The sequence below is a fragment of the Aricia agestis genome, chromosome 10, assembly GCF_905147365.1.
Source record: "Aricia agestis chromosome 10, ilAriAges1.1, whole genome shotgun sequence".
Lineage (NCBI taxonomy): Eukaryota > Metazoa > Arthropoda > Insecta > Lepidoptera > Lycaenidae > Aricia > Aricia agestis.
Window position 1 is genome coordinate 6904758 of NC_056415.1, and position 16192 is coordinate 6920949.

The following is a 16192-nucleotide window of genomic DNA, read 5'->3' on the forward strand; positions in this document are numbered from 1 at the left end:
AGTTTCCCCATATAAAAGTGAAAAAAAAAGCTCTTTCAGCGCTGCCACTTTTACAGTGAACTCTATACAGGGACTCATTATACACACCTTAAAATATTATCACTTAGTTTTGTAACGCCCTTTATACAGGGTGTATCAAAAATAAGTGATAATACTTTAGAGTGTGTACGTGTTCCTTGTAGTAGTCCCTGTATAGAGTTCACTGTGAAAGTAGCAGCGCTGAAAGACCAACATTTTTATTCACTTTTGTATGGGGAAACTCGTGACGCTCAGGCCCTTGCCCATACAAAAGTGAAAAAAATGCTCTTTCAGCCACCTGCCACTTTTACAGAACTCTATACAGGGACTCATACACACCTTAAAATATTATCACTTAGTTTTGTAACATCCTTTATATATGTTGTTTAGATAACTGTAAGTGAAACAAAGTGTTTCTGATTGCGATCGCTTAATTTGGCTGAAAGTGGCCTTGGTGAGCGCCTTACATGTTACCCTCAACGATTCTTGTCTAAATTAAATTACATTACTACACCGACTAGAATAAAGTAAGGTAATTTATAAGGATTAAATACTAAATAGAGAATTAAATAGGAGCAAACACAGCTAATTTGAGTGATTTTCTAGTATTGATAAAAAGCTTAACTGTTATACTTACGGTATATAAAATAATAATATATCTCGTGAACATAATGTTAGAAAAAATATTACAATATAATCATTATTATAATTCATAATATTATGCTAGGAATCGTCTACAAAAAATTTGGAGGCTTAATATTTTTCGTCACAAAAGTTATCCTAAGTCCACAGTCACATTCATTCAGAGGTTTTAGCGTAATGGCAGCCAGATAGGTACACCCTTTTACTTTGATAGTACTTAGCAGTAGGTTTAATTAAGTAAAATATAGGTAAAACCATATCAAAACGTACAAGGAGTTAATAATCATAATTGTTATAGTAATTAAGGGATTACTCTATTCAAAGGACATCAATAACCAATGCGAACTGTCTAGTTATTGTAACAGAACCACAAATGTTTCGCCGCAAGTTACATGCTCAGCATAGTTAGACCTAGAATCTAGATTGATGGATTGACGGCACAAAGCTCTACATGAATATACGTCTTAGAATTGCAGATTGACAGTCGCTTTAGCTAAATTAGTACATGAATCTGACAGCACATACCTATATACCCAGTAATGGATAATAATTAGAGATGTGCCGGCTAGTCAGTAAAGCCGACTATCCGGCCACTTTTGCAGTCGTCGACTAGTCGGCAAAAAGCGCTGACTATCCGGCTTTTTATTAGTTTTACCATTATTGAAATTACATTTGAGAAAAAAAATCTTGATTATTTTGAAATTAAATGAATTGTGTCCAAAATTACTTGCTGGTAAAGAAATATCTATGACATTTAATAAAAAAATGTATTATAATTATCTTATAATAATTTGGTACAGAAGAACAATAAACATCTTCTTCAATAAACATTTATAACGAAAATTTATTCTCATTTAAAATATAAAAGACTCTGATTTTGTATTAACAAATTTAAATGTAAAATTATTGAATCAATATTGCATGTTACACAATACGATGTACAGTAAATAATATATCCTGAAAACCATTAACTGTATCATGACGATCACACGATCCGACACGTTCGGGGGCTGCGCAACCCGCGAATCAGCAGTAAACGAAGCGTTACGGAAACATCCGAAACCATGGTCGGTTTGGCCGATTAGTCGGCTACTTTGCAACCGACTAATCGGCTAGTCGGCTAGTCGTCCAAAGTTATGATCGGCACATCTCTAATTAATAATCGTAGTATGTAACGCCCGCAACTCCGTTGCGCCAAAATTCGTTTATCGTGCGGGAACCGCAGATTTTCCGGGATTAAAAGTATCCTATGTCCTTTTGGGCGTGAAGAGGTACGAGACAGACAGACACACTTTCACATTTAAAATTATTTTAGTATGGATAACAAAACACAATTATTTTCGGGATAGAAAGAAGCCTATGTGTTAATCCAAAGCCTAAACTACTATGCTAAAGAACAAAATCTGTTTAGCTATAAAAACTACTTACTTCGGCACACCAAAACGTGATGTGCATGGGAATTTTGTGGTAATTTGAAGTCACTACTTCACACAAAAATAGGCAAAACACTTGTCATGTTTGCTATCATTATTCTGTAGATTCTCCACGACAGTTGTTGCGTAGCAAAACAGCTACGCCGTAGCCCGTATATTAATACTTTGATTTTGTTATTGGATTGTAAAATAATTTGGCAATATAAAGTTAGTATTACTTATTTAGTTGCTTTTAATTAATCCTACTAATATTATAAAGGCGAAAGTTTGTTTGTATGTATAGATGTATGGATGTATAGATGTATGGATGTATGGATGTTTGTTACTCTTTCACGCAAAAACTACTAAACGGATTTTAATTTACAATAATATAGCTTATACATCAGAATAACACATAAGCTACAATTTTAACCGACTTTCAAAATGGGGGAGGTGTTATGTTCGTTTTCTTATGTTCAACGATTACTCCGCCGTTTGTTAACCGATTTTCAAAAATTTTCTTTGGTATATAGGGTATCATCCCAATTTGGTATTATATTCACGAAAGTGGTGATCTGATGAAGGATCCATAAGTAATCGAGGGAACTCCTCTAATTTTATAGGGAAACATGTGGTGACCACGGTTTTGTGAGAAGTATTCTAAGCATATGCTACCAACAAGTAAGGTTTTGCACCGAGGTATACCTGGTATACCGTGGTTCTGAAGGTGCTGAGAGAACTCCTGATTCTTTCTAGATACAAGTTTAGGAGTTTCAGCGTTGTTTTAAGAACGGAAAGCATATGCTGCTATGCAAATTACATTCATCATCATCATCCTCACTACCATTTATTATTATACCATACATCGTCCTATGGTTATGACTTATGAGCCTATAATGACCCTGTTATTATTACTTTTCATAGTCCTTTAGATCGAGACTCGAGTTTGTCAAGCGATAATAAAAAAAATCTGTACCTACCTAGTATTATAAACCTGAAGAGTATGTTTGCTTGAACGCGTTAATCTTAGGATCTACAGGTCCGATTTAAAAACTTATTTCTGTGTTAGATAGCTCATTTATCGAGTAAGACTATAGGCTAAGACTAATACGACTGAAGAAACCCAGGAAAATGTGAGAAAAACGGGGAAAATATTAGAAATTACGAACTACTGGAGAAATTTTTATGGCAATATTTGGCACAGATATAGAGTAGATACAGTGAAGTTAGTAGGGACATAAGAGCTATTGTTTATTTGAAAATGTACGGTTTTCGTAAAATTCCTAATTTACGCGGGCGAAGCCGCGCGGGACATCTAGTATTTAATAAATGTAAGTATAGTATTTTCGTATCATAGATAACCTAGGCATTGGTCTTGCTAGCAAACTATACAAGGTGTAAAAAAAGTAAGTGATAACTGATAATACTTGAAGGTGTGTATGTGTCCCTTATAAAGAGTTCGCTGTGAAAGTAGCAGCGCTGAAAGACTATGTAGGTAAGCTTTGGCGCCTAAGTTCAGGTATTATATGTATAGGGCTTTATTTAAAATATTTTGTATTCCCTTAATTATATTTCACGTCCACGAGTCTAAACCAACCACAGCGACCTTTTCTTGACATTTCGATCCATCAAAATACATTTTTCGGGGGTTGAGATCACAGCACGCAATAAAAAATTTCATCCAATTTATTACAAAATGAATACTGACAATCCATACTTATAATAGTACGAGATGACGCCCGCAACTCCGTTGCGCCAAAACTCGTGTATCGCGCGGGGACCGTACATTTTTCCGGGATAAAAAGACAGACAGGCTATATCTACTCATATTCCTCTGCCTCCTAACGCCTTAACTCTTATTTTTGACATTTAGCTGGTACTTTGAGTGTCTAGTCTTTAAGTAGTTTATTCTGAAAATTTAAGTTTAACTATTAATAATGTTAGTGTCTAAACCATAAAGTTAATATACCTAGCGGAATGACATCTCTCTTGCTCAGGCCTTTGTTTCTCTATTCCGCTAGGTATATAAACTTTATGGTCTAAACACACTATACTGAATTTCCGCGGCGGAAGCTCGGCTTGATTCCGCCTGCAAATGCAACATATTTTAAACTAGCTGTTGCCCGCGACTCCGTCCGCGTGGACTTCAGCTTGTAGCGTGCGGTAGTTCCCGTTTCCATGTAGGCTACAGAAATGCTTCCACGGTACGATTATTTCAAACTTCAAAAATCTTGTTATAACTTCAAATAAACTCGCGAAAAACTTTCGTTATCCTTACCACCCCTTATAGAAACACGTTTGAGTAAGCGTGTAGAAAGTAGGACGTTAGAATAATATTATTAAACATATTATTCTAACGTATTAAAAACTATAAACAAAAACATAATAACTAATAAGTATGATTAGTTCTATGTTACAATGAAGTAAAAAATAAAACGCTATCTGTTGAATCGTATTAGAACTAAAATGTTCATTGCATCGATATATTTCTGGATTTTTTATAATATTATACATAAAATATATTTAAGATTTTTGAAATAATATTATTTTAATACACATCCAAGACCCAGGAACATTGAAAACTTTTTGTTCCGCCTGCAGGACTCGAACCCAGGACCCCCGGGATGAGCACTGGCCACGCGCAATGCGAATTAATTTTCATCGATATTTTCATGGAAATAAGATATTTTCCCACATCAAAATGTAGCCTATGTCCTTTCTCAGACTCTAGAATAACTGTATACAAAATTTCATTGCAATTGGTTCAGTAGTTTTGGCGTGAAAGCAAGACAGACAGACAGACAGACAGAGATACTTTCGCATTTATAATATTAGTATGGATAGTATGGATTAGAAATGCAGTAGGAGTTCTACATAAGACAAGGTAGATTGATTATTATTATACCAAGTGATAATATTATTAAACATAATATTCTAACGTATTAAAAACTATAAACAAAAACATACTAACTAATAAGTATGATTAGTTCTATGTTACAATAAAGTAAAAAATAAAACGCCATCTGTTGAATCGTATTAGAACTAAAATGTTCATTCCATCGATATATTTCTGGATTTTTTATAATATTAAACATAAAATAGGTTTAAGATTTTTGAAATTTTATTTTAATACACATCCAAGACCCAGGAACATTGAAAACTTTTTGTTCCGCCTGCGGGACTCGAACCCAGGACCCCCGGGATGAGCGCTGGCCACGCGCAATGCGAATTCATTTTCATCGATATTTTCATGGAAATAAGATATTTTTCCACATCAAAATGTAGCCTATGTCCTTTCTCAGACTCTAGAATAACTGTATACAAAATTTCATTGCAATCGGTTCAGTAGTTTTGGCGTGAAAGTAAGACAGACAGACAGACAGACAGACAGAGATACTTTCGCATTTATAATATTAGTATGGATTACCGATGACACACCATGCCGAAATTCCATCGCGTTATATTGTATGCGTTTGGCATTGCTCACGTAATCATGCGGAATTTCCGCCGCAGAAATTCGGCATAGTGTGTTTAGACGCTTACATATTATTGTGTGTAAAGCTACGAGTATTTCGTAGCTTATAATGACATAATGTGAAAACCTAATAAAAACATAGCCTTGGAGGCACTGACGTGACCTAATATTTGGCGAAAACAATATAACCTAGTTACATAAAACTCAATAACAATAATACTATAGGTATATAGGACACTAATTGCTTTACTTATGAGAACATGTTGTTTTTGTGTGAAACATTTTTTTTCATTTTGTTTGCGCGCGATAAAAAGTAGCCAATGTGTTTGTCTATATAATATGATAAGTATGCTAAATTTTAGTAGAATAGGTCCAGTTATTTAAAAATATTTTGAAGACAAACTTGTAATACTTAATATGTATTCTGCGGACAAACTAAATAATATACTGAATTCTTTAGAATATTTTAGTAGATGATGCCCGAAACTCAGTAGCGCCTAAATTCGTCTTGCACGAAAACCTTAAGTTTTTTCGCAAAAAAACTATCCGTTGTACTTTCCCATTTCTTAAAATAATAATAGTATTTTAAAACGATAAAACCGACTTCAAGATATATGATTAAGAATTAAAATTCCCTATCTCATATACAATTTTTTGAAGGCGGTTAATAAATTGGTTCAGCCGTTATAGCTTGGAGAGGTAACAGACAGACATAATTTTGCATTTGAATGATATTAGTAAGGATAATACATAACGTGACCATACGTCCCGCTTTCAGGCAGTCTGTCCCACTGTCCCCCGCGAGGCCAAAATTGTCCCGCTTTTGCAAACAGACCAAACGACAATAATTTTAAAGCATTTTTCTGTTTGAAATGCCTGTCTAATGCCTGGAAGTAACGCATACATACAACTAACGTGATTATTCTACCATAATGTGCCAAATAACATAGAAATCGCTTTCAAATAAATTTTCCCATTTTTTCCACATTTTCCTCTGTTTCTTCGCTCCTATTAGTCTTGGCTTGATAAAATATAGCCTAAAGCCTTCCTCTATAAATGAGCTATCTATAACTGAAAGAATTTTTCAAATCGGACCAGTAGTTCCTGAGATTAGCGCGTTTATACAAACAATTTGAGGGGGGGGGATTATGTATTTGTCCCGCTCTAAAAAATAAATAAATGGTCACGTTAATAATACACTTACATCATTAAAATAAGCTTGCTCCAATCTCTGTCTAGTCTTATTAGCTTTGCTATACTCTGGAAGACTTGACTGTCGCCTCATTCTCATTCTCTGCTCCCTCTCCATCGTCATCAGATCAGACTTTTGGGAAAGCACTAGGTAATGCAGCCGATGTACTAGATCCATGATTAAGTCACACCGAATCACAGAAGTTTACCACAAACCACTAAAATGTAGGTACTAAATCTAATGTTATTTTGTCTCCTTATACTATTTTTTATTGAACTACTAAGCATATTATGTATTCAAAGCGTTATAAATGTAGAAATCAAAACCGCTATAAAGGACGTAAAGGGGTTTCATAAAAATATCGAAGCGAGCGTCACACGACTCGCTGGGCGGGCGGATGCGAACTGACTGGCGAGGCGAGCTAGCCCGTTGCCTAGCAACGCTGATAACAACACACAGGGCTGCTACTCACACATATTTCTTTATACAAAAGTGTGATCACAATAGAGATTTTTTCTCAAGTTGTCTTCCCTGAGCACTGGTCATGAGCAAACACAGGCAGGGTTGCCACTCACGCCTAATTTCTCTTATAAAACTGTGAATGTCGTAGGGATTTTTTCCTCATGTTGCCAACCCTGAGCACTGGTCATGAACAGGGTCACGAAGTACTCTAATTAAAAAGACAAAGCTCGTTTCGCGCCTGTTAGCTCTACAATGGAAGAACACGTAAACCGTGTCAACTGCGTACCAGCAATTAAATCCGTAAAATATTTTAATGGAAACTAGAATTGTTATCTACTTGACCCGAGACGGCATGAAATGACGAAGAGATTACGAGCGCTTAAATTATTATATTTTTTAATCTAGCCAGAAAATAGAGTACCTACTTATTCTATGGGAATACTGTACATTTTCGGAATTCAAATCTATGTAATCTAGTTATGTATTATTACAGAGCCTAAAGCCATATCGAATTTGGTGTAAATTCGTTATTTAGTGAAGAAGCTAAGTAACAAACAATACTGTATGGCGTTTTTTTTTATTTAAACCTAAGTTGCCTCAGAGACGGAGTGTCTATGATAGTGACTTTTACGCAGTCGACTGAAGGCGCTGTGGTTGTTGCAACTACTTAAAATGGGTTATTCAAACACGTTTTTAGTAAAATAAATGTCATTATTTAAGTATAAAATAAGTACCGTTTTAAAATTGAGAAAATTTCCTATACGCAAAGGTATATCAGTACACAATTTGAAAAATTCTGCTCAATAGAAAAAAATCTCAAAGATGACTCTTATAACGCTGTTTTTCATAATTAAATCATAGTATATGTGTCGTAACCTAACGTAAACGATTTGATATATTTGATTTGTGTAATACTAAAAACAAAAGGTTTTTACTCCTATTTTCTATTATCAAGGCACGCGGCGAGCGCGTAACAGCCGCTGTACAAGGCGCGCTGATGTGAATGTTATTTTAATGTCCTTAACGTCGATATTCGTACTGACAGGCATCGACCTGCTTATTTTAGGGACTACTGGGCCTTAAAGGTCCTGTCGGAGGTAAAGAAACTGTGAACGGAGTGTAATGTTAGAACTCTGGCGGCGGATGCAGGCAGGAAATGAGGAATGCGATCGACTGCAGTATTTTGTCATTTGCTGTACATGAGACATTTCATACACTTCCCGCACACTATCCATACTTATATTATAAATGCGAAAGTGTGTTTGTCTGTCTGTCTGTCTGTCCATATGTATGTCTGTTAACTCTTCACACTATCAAAATGTACGGTTTTCGCGCGATAAAATAATGTTGGCGCAACGGCTTTGCGGGCCGTCTCATTATAATATATATGATAAATCTGATGCTCCACTATAAACCTTATTTGAAACGAATAACGTCTAAAAGAGTTAATCGGGTCCGTTTCGATATTACACTAATAACAATCAGGCTGTATTTGTTATCAAGCCATTACCTTCGCCCAAGGACATTCTATTCCAACTTGTGACAGGAAATAGAAATGTAGACAAAATATATATACTTATATAAGAACCACAGACGTAAATGAATGGAGAAATTAAATGTACTTATTCCTGCATGTATAAAAAGATAAATAAAAACTGCAAGAGTGCAGTTTTATGGGGCGACCATAAATTACGTGGTGCTCTAGGAGGTCAAGCTAAATCTTTCCAAATCTCACCAAATATCGCGTAATTTTTTTCCAGCAAAAAACCAGTGTGAAAAATTATTTCTATTTTCTAGAATATGGCCAAATCTGGAGATCATCTTCGAGGTGGATTAAGTTGGGGAAAGTCTTACGAAATCTCACAAAGGGGCAAAGGGAGAAGAGACGGTCAATAATCCTCACGCAATGGGGATTGTCCATATTTTTTTAATTTTGCTAATTACAAAAACATTTCGAGGAATAAGGTCAGTGATCGTTTTTCTGTATATAAACGAAAAAAATACCCATTAGTTACTTATATTTTTGAACAAATATGTTTAACCTTAGTTTGACCTTCAATGGCGTTAAATTAGCAATAAATTCGACCAACATTACGTTTCGAACTTTTGGTAAGCTTCTCGTATCAGCTTTCACATAATAAGAACTTGCATTTGACGAACCAGCCATTATAAATAAGATTGAAAGGAAATTTAAATCATATGCAGAGGTCAATTGTCCGCCGATGATGACGTCAGAGCGAAACTTTAAAAAATTATTGAGAAAAAACTAGCCAATGAATTTCAAAATTATTTAATTTATATTCTTAAAATACCCTATTTTAACGAAAAAAAATACAAAAAGTACATGTGATTTTTTTTGGACAATGCCCATTAATAGACGCCTCTTTAAGGCGCTGTGGTTGTTGCAACTACGTAAAATGGGTTTTTTAAAACACATTTTAGTAAAGGAAATGTCATTATTTAAGTATAAAATAAAGACCGTTTTAAAATTGAGAAAATTTCCTATACGCAAAGGTATATAGGATAAAAATCCCAAAGATGACTGTTATAACGCTGTTTTTCATACTTAATTAAACCGTTTTATGGCTAAATTACACACTTTCTAGAAAAATCAAAAAATGTAGTACTTATATTATGTGTCGTAACCTAACGTAAACGATTTGATATATTTGATTTGTGTAATACTAAAAATAAAAGGTTTTTACTCCTATTTTCTATTATCAAGGCACGCGGCGAGCGCGTAACAGCCACTGTACAAGGCGCTGATATGAATGTTATTTTAATGTCCTTAACGTCGATATTCGTACTGACAGACATCGACCTGCTAATTTTAGGGACTACTGGGCCTTAAGTACCTAACTAAGATAATAATTTGTGCCGTCACTCGTCTTATTGCGTAAATAATAATTTGTACCTAAATGTTTCTTGTGCACAATAAATTATTAAAGAAATAAATAGAATAATTATAACAATTACCTGGGATTAACTTTTGCTCCCACAAATTTGGGCGAAAAGGCCACTTTTAATGATATTTAACATACAGCCTGTGAGCCCATTGACCTTAAAAGCTGCTATCTGAAATTACGGATGACAGGTTTTAGAGACCCAAAATAACGCGCTATATATTACGCCCGGATCAATATTTTATTAGCATAATTATTATAGTTTACAACGTACATCAGCGAGCCGACTATGTTATTTTATGTTCGCTCAAAATTCCAATATCTAATAGAATCGTAGAATTTCTACGAATTACGATTCTAGGTACAGCGTACATCGACAAATTCCGCGTACTTATTTCCAATTTCCGCATATTCAATATTGCCTTAAAAAAACGCCACAAAATAGCTACTCCTGCAATATCTTATGTCTTCTCGTAAGTCGTAACACAATGTATCTTTATACGGTATAAAAATACGTTTTTACGTTACGTTGAATTTGGTATATATTATACCAAATTTCATCGAAGTCGGTTCAACAGTTCAAGAGTAAAGAGTACTGTAGAGTGTAGACGCAACAGACAAACAGACACACATTCACATTTGACGAAGTGGATGAGCGGATTTTATAACATAAGAGCAAATGCTCATTTCATCCTTATTATTTGAACTAATATAATATCTACTGTACATAAAGTCCTCAATCCTCATATTATCTCAAATAATTTTCCCTATCCTAAAGCCTCCGTTGATGCTAAAAAACGAAAATTTTCAAATTGTTAGTTAAGTACGCCCTTTATCCACTTACGTTTTCATTTATGATGTCGATAATTTGATTTTTATTCCACAATCTATTACAATCAATTAAGATAATGTGCAATATACTGAATGGGTAGAATTAATCTTTTGAAGTCGGTCATTCGGGTCACAAAATACACGTCTCTTACATTTGTCAGTGTTTTATGGGAGAGCGGAGAGACATTAAGTTACTTAGTTCTTTTGTTTTAAACGTATAAGTTCAGTACATTAATTATGATATTTTAATATTAATAGGTAGAAGTCTGTAGCGTATATTAGGAAGTAAGAACATAATATATCTAAGCAGTAAGCACACACATCACATACCTAACTAGTCCCCCGCGGAATGCGTAAATGCATTTCTTGGCGTTAAAAAAAAGGACACAGTGTGTGATACGCGCATCCGCTTGGAGGCGGATTTTTGCGTTGAGCCCCGGCACGGCCCGTCTCAGTGTGCTCACTCCTTTATAGTTTCGGTCTGTCCGTCTGTCTATCCGCGGTTTTGCTCAGACTATAGGACCTACAAAGCTGTAATTTAACATGAAATATTATGAATGCACATATTAATGATGCCGACAAAATGGTACATGAAATCTTAAAAAAATATTGTTTATGGTACCTTCTCTACACATCAAGCGGGGATGAATATTTTTTTTTCGCGTCCACTCCATTGTATCGGGTGTCGATGGATAGGTTTTTTAAAAATATTATGAGTATTCATAGATCATTATAATATAATAATATCTATGGACGCTTCACACCACGTCAGTCTGGCCCCGTGCTAAGTACCTAAAGGACTTGTGTTACAGGTACCAGACAATGGAAATATATTTAATACTTTTATACTATACATGTATTTAAGATTTTTATTATATTATACACATATTTAATACACATCCAGACCCGGGAACATTGAAAACTTTTTGTTCCATCGGCGGGATTCGAACCCGCGACCCCCGGCTTGAGCTACCAACGCGCTCACCACTGAGCCACAGAGGTCGTCCATTTTCCAATTTAGGGATCCGTTTGGGAAATATTAAGTTTTAAAGTGGAAAAATCGTTAAGAGTCCAGTGTCCCCCCTTCTGCCAGCAAAACGGTTGCTTCTGGAAATGTGAAAAAAAATCACGAGAGTAGGAAATATTGCTGAATTTAAAAGGAAAATTATCACGGCTAAGAAGACTTCATAAGTTTTTGAATTATAGTCGATCAACTAGAAAAAAAGTATTCAGCGAAGTATAAAGGAACTTTTCGTTCAAATTCCTTTGAACGTAACTAAGATGATATTATTGGCTGTTGCTAGTCGTCCGGTAATCGGACACTTCGGATATTATTAGTACTGTAAAACACGTTACAAATGTACATTCATTGACCATACAAAAATTATCAAAAACTAGCGGTACTACGGAACCCTATATTGCGCGTGGCCCGACACGCACTTGAGCGGTTTTTATTTCAATTACCCGACGTGCTTGGACTGTATGTCATTTGTAAAATGTCGTCCCTAACCCGAGGGACGTGTATGAACTATTACAGACGCAATATCACTTGACAAGAAGGTCGCAGGATGGAAGGTAAAAAATCGCTCCAAGGTTAATTATTACTAGCTGTTTGACCAAGCTTTGCTCGGTATCCGATGATATGAATGACATTTTCTAGGAATGATTCCTAGCTAGATCGATTTATCGCCCCCGAAACCCCCTATATACTAAATTTCATGAAAATCGTTGGAGCCGATAACCTTTTTTAAACATGTTGCGGTCTTGGTGTCGCGGGCCGGAACCAAAATTTTTTAGAGTAAAAAATAAAGATCTTTAAAAGTAACGATATAAAAGTGGAAAAATTTCAGAAGTCTTTCACGACGAGTTTGCACTATTCCGCCAATGGGCTGGATTTCAAAATAGTTTTATATCACGCGGGCCACTGAAAACCCGACGGGCCGCAGGTTGAGCATAGCTGGTTTAGACCATCTTGCCTTATCGTTCCCTACGTAAAGGAAAAAATCACAGATCTAGTTAATTACTAATCAGTTAAACGTTAGCAGAAGCTTCTTTCTCCTTATTGCTTACACTCCGCGATGGTACTGGTTCATACCGCTAGGTATAAGTACTTATTAACTTTATGGTCATCCATAAAGTTAATAAGTACTTATACCTAGCGGTATAGAGAAACAAAGGCCTGAGCAAGAGAGATGTCACTATCAGTAACACTGCGGGGTAAAAAGAGACGTGTCATACATGACAGCAGCACTCTTTTTAGACATCCAGTCGGCACGTGCCGCACGTTGACAATTTAATCTCAAAGAAATCATGTTCAATCATGCTTGTGTAAGTGTAGGTATACGTACACCTATTTTGCACTGAAAATTATGAAGATGAAACCAATTTCGGTTTCGTTTGACAGCTCGAGATTGTTGCTCTATTCCGCTAGGTACCTATATTAACTTTATGGGTAGGACACAAGTAAGAAAATTTAAGTGTCATGTCAAACAAATGTTGTTTTTGACGACACCATTAATTTTTTTAAATCCTGTAGCAGCTGTTCATACACGGAAATGGAACTAGATCCATTTCTGTGTGTTCATACTACAAGCTGCTAGGTACATCTTTACTATGAATATATAAATAGAAAACAAAAAAATATATATTGTTATTATGCTTTTATTAGTTTCTAAATGAACATAAAATACATATTGCAATTCCATAATTTACATAGAACTAAGTGAACAATTATTACCTATAGACAAAAACTTAAATAAAAAGTTTGTGCCTTAACCTTTAAAGTTATGAAACATCGGAATTTAAATTTTTAATTAATATTGGAATAAAGTTACTTTATTACTAGAGCACCTTTAGTTACTAATCTTACAATTGACTATAAATAAATCAGAAAACAAAAGGATATTTAAACTTTTACTAAAATAGCTAGTGAGGTATGGGTCCCGCACGTTTTTAAGATCGCAATGGATAATGCGACTTTTTATTTCGTTTTGGCCAACATATTATTTTAATTTAACGCTTCTTATCCCATCAATCCCCAAGCGACAGCCGGCTGCCGCATAACAATTGAAAATCTATTGTGTCTGCGATGCCCACGATAGAGGTGCTGCAGTAAGGCTAAAATATAGGTCCTTTGAACGGTCGCTAATAGACATACTACAGGGTGTAACAGAGTGATAATACTTCAGAGTTTGTAAGAGACAATTCAGGCAGGCCGCAGACAACGCGACGAGGCGAGGCGCGGCATTCATTTGCATGGATTTGACAGATTTCAATTGCGTGAGACGTGTTGCGAATCTGTCAAATCCATATTTTACGCGTCGCGTTGCGGTCTTAGTCAACCCCAATAATGTTCACTTTGAAAGCAGCGCTGAAAGAGTGACTTTTTTGGCTCTTGCTTGCCCATACAACTTACAAGAAAATCTCTCACAGCGCTTTTACTATCACAATAGTAAACTATAGTTTACCGTGTACATGGGGCACAAACAGACCCTAAAATATTCACGCTATGTTACACCTGTATAATTAATATAATTAAATTACAGCACCATTTATAATAAAATTTGTATGTGACCTAATATGTGCCTGGTAACGCCGAGAAGTGGGTCACAACATGATCCATATGACATGAACTAATTATTGTATTTAATGTATAGGTCGCGCACAAATTTGAGATCACTAGGAAAGGGAAGAGGCAGTTTTTCGGTGTCTTTGGTGGGCCCAGGAGTTAGCGGTGGGGGGCACACTAAGGGCCTGTTTCACCACTTTCTGATAAAGTGCCTAATAATATATAATTCACAACTTTTTTGACAGATTCTCCATACTTGATCTGTCAAGTTAATTGGTGGATAGCCTTATCAGGAAGTGGTGAAACAGGCCCTTAGAATGCTATTGGCTATCTGTGATCAAACTGATTGATAATTGGTAGATCGCGAACAGACTGACATGTTATTGGCAGCTTAGCTATATATATTATTGGTAAATTTTGTACAAATGCTCCAGTTCCTCCAATGATCTTAAACTAGTGCGCAGCCTACAATATCTACAAATTTATAACGATTAAATCAAAAGAAATATATAACATTCAATATATTCATTTTCAAGTGATTTAAAAAAATAGTAAACAATACTTATAGCTTTTTTCAACTGGCAAAGCAAGTCGCAAGCCTAATAGCAAAAGTGTCTACTTAATCCCAGCACAAAATAATATCATCACCATAATAATTTTGACTATTGAAAGGTAGCATGACCTAAGTATTTGTTGCAAAGTAAAATAATTTGAAGAAAAAAAGTAATTTTTATGCAAAATAACATTAACAAGTAAGCTAAACCTTATAGTATGTACTTTAATTTCAACAACTCTTTATTGTTTAAATCATTGTTGATAATGAACCAGCAAATAAGCAATTAATTGATTTCAACATTATGTAAGTAGCATAAAATATGATACCTAGTTATAAATTAATAAAACTTGTTAAAGCCACTTCCTTTAAACAAATCTTTATAATTATTTACAAACCCAAAGTTTTAAAACAACAAGACGTGCTCAAATGAATTCAATGTTAATTATCAAAAAAAAAATTATTATAGTTGTTAACAATAAATATAATATGGAGGAGGAAATAAAGTGATGAAGAAAATCAATTTACTTAATTGTATAAAACCTCCCAGGAATTCAGAACCTCCTTTTAGAAGTACATAGAAATAGAAAATATTATGCTTATTAAGCAACACAAAATGAACAGTATCTTCAGAAATAAAGGGCTACTTATATGTATACAAAAGAATTAGGTACAGTATTGCAGTACCTATACTACATTCTACTAGAAAATTGGGGATATGAATGTATATTTGTACAAAAAATAGTAGGTACTATACACATTACACATATACACTATACATAACTGTCATTTTCTCTATAATATTAAACATTTCCTTACATCTAAACTACCAGCGACCCATAATAACGATCAATATAGCCAGTAAAAATTATAAAACAATTTTTTTTATGTAACCATGGAACAACATGATGCATACTTTTTGTTCAAAACAATTAGAAATTTTATGTTAGAAAGCCAAAAAACAAACTTCAAATCACACTAAAATTGATATTATTTATCAATCTAAATTAATTGATTATTGAAATAATCATTAACTGAAAAGAGACATTCCAATAAGTTACTAATACATGATAATTATTTATCTAATAAAACATCTTTTAAAACACATGCATGTTTTACTTTATATAAATTGTTAA

The 16192-nt window shown here is 34.7% G+C and overlaps 1 protein-coding gene across 2 annotated transcripts in view; it reads right to left on the reverse strand.

Annotated features, from left to right (window-relative positions):
- Positions 1-16192, reverse strand: part of LOC121731058 — a 273136-nt gene that overhangs the window by 52696 nt on the left and 204248 nt on the right. The window lies entirely within an intron of this gene.